General features: G+C 38.9%; 1 non-coding gene across 1 annotated transcript; it reads left to right on the top strand.

Moving 5' to 3' along the window:
• Nucleotides 1-3,195: 3,195 nt before the first annotated feature.
• On the top strand, nucleotides 3,196-3,302 carry LOC112739549 (small nucleolar RNA R71). Its single transcript, XR_003170482.1, has one exon. It is a non-coding gene; the product is annotated as a small nucleolar RNA R71 (small nucleolar RNA).
• The last annotated feature ends 1,739 nt before the right edge of the window (nucleotides 3,303-5,041 follow it).

Genomic DNA, 5,041 nt, shown 5'->3' with positions numbered 1-5,041 from the left:
GTTCTAATTCCATAGTTCCTTCACATTGTTCTTCTTCCAAAACCCCTTGAACTATCTGTTCTATGGTGTCTGCCATCATGCATTCTCCTATGGATTCCTTGGGATAACTCATTTCCTTAAAGACATTGAAGACCATCTTCTCTTCATGTAACCTCAAGACTAATTCCCCTTTTGGCACATCCATGATGGCTCCAGCAGTAGCTAGGAACGGCCATCCTAGGATGATTGATGTGTTAGCCTCTTCTTCCATATCTAACACAACAAAGTCAGCTGGGAAAATGAATTCTCCCACTTTCACCAACAAGTCTTCCACTACCCCATGAGGGAACTTGAACGTTCTGTCAGCCAATTGGAGTGCCATTCTTGTTGGCTTGGCTTCCTCAATCTTCATCCTCTTCATCATGGTTAGGGACATGAGATTGATACTAGCTCCCAAGTCACCAAGGCTTTCTCAATATTGACATCCCATATGATGCAGGGGATTTGGAAACTCCCTGGGTCTTTCATTTTCTGAGGGAGCTACTTTTGTATGATGGCACTACATTCCTCAGTTAGCATTATGGTCTCTTTTTCTCCCTAGTTTCTTTTTCTTGTCATGAGCTCTTTCAAAAACTTGGCATAAAATGGCATTTGCTCTAGTGCCTCAGCAAATGGTATGTTGATTTGGAGCTTCTTGAAGATCTCTAAAAATCTAGAGAATTGGCTATCCTTCCCATCCTTCCTCAACCTTTGTGGGTATGGTGCCTTTGGCACATAAGGTTTCAAGACTGGCTGTGGTGAGGAGGGGCAGGGGCCTTTTCTTCTTCATTCTTGGTTACTCTGGCTTAGGGTTGCCACTTCTACAATCCTCCCGCTTTTAAGTGTGATGGCCTTGCGTTCCCCTCTTGGGTTGGCCATGGTATCACTGGGAAATGTGTGGGTAGGCATTGGAATTTGCTTGGATAGAATCCCCACTTGTGTTTCCAATTTTAAAATAGTTGCGCCTTGATTCTTCAGATTCGATTTGTACTCTTCTGGGTTGGCATCTATTCTTCTGTCAGCTTGTGTTTGTCTCTCCAAAAGAATGGAAATAGCTCCTGTCAACTGTGATGACAGTTGTGATATTGCAGCTTCTACTCTCTCGAAGTTGCTCTTGATTTCACATGGTTGCATGGTTGGGGTTGATGCTTCTTGGTAGGGGTTTTTGTTTGTTTGTTGAGTGGAATGGTATAATGTGTTTTGTGATTTGTGGTAGGGTCTGTTGTTACTTGATTGATGGTTGCGGTTATGATTGTGGTATTGATTGGATTGGTATGACTTGTGATAAACCCCTATTTTATGATGTATTTTATGGTCAATTGAGTGTTTTTATTAATCCTTCACCCACTTATTCATGTAAATTGCATGGTTTTACTATTCCTTCCTTATTTTATAATATATGTGAAAACATGTTTCCTATGCTTTAAAAATATTAATTTTAATTATGCTTTATTACCATTCGATGTTGTGATCTGTGTGTTAAGTATTTTCAGGCTTTATAGGGCAGGAATGACTTAGAGGACAGAAAAGAAACATACAAAAATGGAAGGAAGGCACAAAAATGGAGTTTTGAAGAAAAGGCAGCGACGCGTACGCGTGGACGACGCGGACGCGTGCCTTGAGCAGAACGCAAATGACGCGTACGCGTGACAAGGAAAAACTCCAAACCACGTGAACGCGTGACCCACGCGCACGCATGACGGACGCCATGTGTAGGAATCTGCAGAAAACGCCCTCAGCAATTTCTGGACCCTTTTTCGGCCCAAATCCAAGCTAGAAACACAGAATATAAGCCAGAAAATTGGAGAATCAAAAACGGGGAATAGAACAATTCACACAACATTCATAATACACAATTTTAGGTTTTTAGATGACGTTTTTTTAGAGAGAAAGGCTCTCTCCTCTCTCTTAGGTTTTAGGAATTAGGATTTCTCTTATTTTATGGTTATTTCTTTATACCAGGTTTAATGTTCTTTAATTTAATTTCTCTTCTACTTTTATGTACTTTATCACTAGTTTATTTACTTTCCCAATTTGATTTATGAACCGTCCCATGTTAGATTTGAATTTATGTTTAAATGCAATTTGAGGTATTTCAGATTTAAGATTGATTTCTTTTATTTATGATATAAATAATTTAGATTTTTCTCCTTTTGGTTTTGGTTAAATAATTGATAACACTTGAGTTATCAGACTCAGCAGTTGATTGGAAATTAGGATTGCTGATTGATTCGGATCCCTTTAAAGCTAGTCTTTCCATAGGAATTGACTAGGACTGAGGAATCAAGTTTATTAGTCCACTTGAATTACCTTTATTTAGTAAAGGTTAACTAAGTGGGAGCGAAATCCAATTCTCATCATACCTGATAAGGATAACTAGGATAGGATTCCTAGTTCTTATACCTTGCCAAGAGATTCTTTATAATTATTAATTTATTTTTCTTGCCATTTAAATTACTTGATCTCTATTTCAAAAACCCAAAAACACGCCTTATTCCATAATCAATAATAAATCACACCTCCCTGCAATTCCTTGAGAGGACGACCTGAGGTTTGAATACTTCGGTTATAAATTTATTGGGTTTTGTTACTTGTGACAACCAAACTTTTGTACGAAAGGAATTGTCGATCTAGAAGCTATACTTACAACGGGAATTTATTTATGAAAATTCTATATCGCGCGAGAGTTTCATTCATCATCTTGCTATGGTCTTGATTGTGACTTTGTTGGTTCCCCCACCCAAAATTTGGGTGGTTCTTCCAACCTGGGTTGTATGTCTTGGAGTTTGGATCATAAGGTGGTCTAGAATTGTTCACATAGTTAGCTCGCTCCCATTCACCTTCAACTTCTGGTGCATCTCCTTCTTGTTAAGGGGTTGGGCTTGAATGGCTGAGACTTGATTGCTCTCCATCTTTTTGGTCAAGGCTGCTAGTTGTGCAGTGATCAGTTTGTTTTGGGCCAGCAGGAGATCCATTGAATTGAGCTCCATTACTCCTCTCTTTTGAGTTCTATCTGAAGCATAGAAGTACTCCTTCTCAGCCATAGTCTCAATGACATCTATGGCTTCTTCAATGGTTTTCTTCTTGTTGAGTGAGCCCCCTGAAGAATGATCTAATGATTGCTTTGACTCATATGATAGCCCTTCATAGAAGATGTGTAGTTGCACCCACTCATTGAACATATCCGGTGGGCATTTTCTTCTCAAGTCTTTGAACCTCTCCCAGGCCTCATAGAGTGTTTCACCATCTTGCTGTCTGAAAGTTTGCACCTCAGCTCTTAGCCTGTTGACTCTTTGTGGAGGGTTGAATCTTGCTAGAAATTTGTTTACAACATCATCCCATGTGGTTAAGCTCTCCTTGGGAAATGCTTCTAACCACTTTGCTGCCTTATCTCTGAGTGAGAAAGGGAACAAAAGTATCTTGTAGGTGTCAGGGTGTACACCATTGGACTTTACAGTGTCATAGATCCTCAAGAACGTGGTGAGATGTTGGTTTGGGTCCTCCTGGGCACTTCCTCCATATGAACAGTTGTTCTGGACAAGTGTGACGAGTTGAGGTTTCAACTCAAAGTTATTAGCATGGATTGTTGGTTTTAGGATGCTGCTGCCACAGTTTCCTGGATTTAGGTTGATGTAGGAGCCTAAGACTCTCCTCTCTTGCCCAACATGATTTCCAACATCTCCTCCAACATTGTCTTGCACTTCGTCATTCATGGTGGTTCTCAGATATTCCTCCACTAGTTCCTCTCCAACTATGCCTTTGCCTCTTGCTTCCCTCCTTAATCTAAGGAAGGTCCTCTCAATTTCACTATCAAAAGAGGATGAAGTTTCTCCTCTTCTACCTGTCATACATTCAACAAACAGCAAGTAGAGGACAAGTGAAAGAATCACTCTAGTTAAGATTAATGGTTAGCTTGGTTGATGCAATTATTCAAACAGTTAGAAGAATGGAAATATGAACAATGAATAGCAAAGATAATCAAAGTAAAAACAAAGAAACAGAATGGACAGAAAAATTAAAGAGCTAAAAGGAAAATAACAAGGTAACAAATGCTTAATCTAGTTCTCCAATCAATTTAATCATTGTCAAATTTAAACCAATTCCCAGCAATGGCGCCATAAAACTTGATGAGCCGAATTCACTCCCCATATAAAAATGGTGAATCTGTTCTTTTGGCAAGCGCACCAAAATTATCTTCAAGTAATAACCCACAGTGGAGTGGGATCGTATCCACAGAGATTGGTAGATTTGAGCAATTTTAATCAATTGGTGAATTAGTCAAGCTAAGCAGAATATATTGAGATTGTAGAATTATAAATGTGAAGAAATCTAAATGACTCAAAAGTAAATAAAAGCAGAAAATGGCAGAAAAGTAGAGTGCATAAACATAAATGACTTAAAGTAAATGGGAATGGGGATTTGCAGAATATAAAGAAAGCTATAAAGAAGGTGGAAGTTAAGAAAAGGGGAATTCATTAGGATCAGGAGATGTTGTCTCTTTGGATTAAATCCAGCTCATATCCTCTTCAATTATGCAACTCATTGACCTCTTCGCAATCATGATTGATTGAGCCCCAATCCCTTGGTGACTCAATCTCTCAGATCTTGATCAATAGCCAATTCCTTGGTCTAGTTGCTCATGAAGAGAGATATGCTTGGTCCCTGATTATACCACACATCATCATAGGTCCAAGTAGAGGGAGGATTATATGTCACCATATCCAAACACCAAAATCCAGATCCTACTCAAGTGTGAGAAGGGATTTCTAGCATGATTTCATGTTTCCTTTTCCAAGGTTCCCATGAAACCTATTTTGCATTCAACCACTTTTCCAAGGTGATTGAACAATAAGCATGATGAACGAAATTTCTTCTAGCAAATCAAAGAAAAGATGAAGAGAAGAAGAAATTCACTATCATTAATCTATCAAGTACAACAGATCTCCCTCTCTCAATGAGAGGGAATTTAGCTACTCATAACTTAGAAAAAAGTAAGAGATGGAAAAGTGAATCTAACTATGCT

Source organism: Arachis hypogaea, chromosome 13 (genome assembly GCF_003086295.3).
Source record: "Arachis hypogaea cultivar Tifrunner chromosome 13, arahy.Tifrunner.gnm2.J5K5, whole genome shotgun sequence".
In the NCBI taxonomy this organism is placed as follows: domain Eukaryota; kingdom Viridiplantae; phylum Streptophyta; class Magnoliopsida; order Fabales; family Fabaceae; genus Arachis; species Arachis hypogaea.
This window is presented reverse-complemented; position numbering and strand designations above follow the sequence as displayed.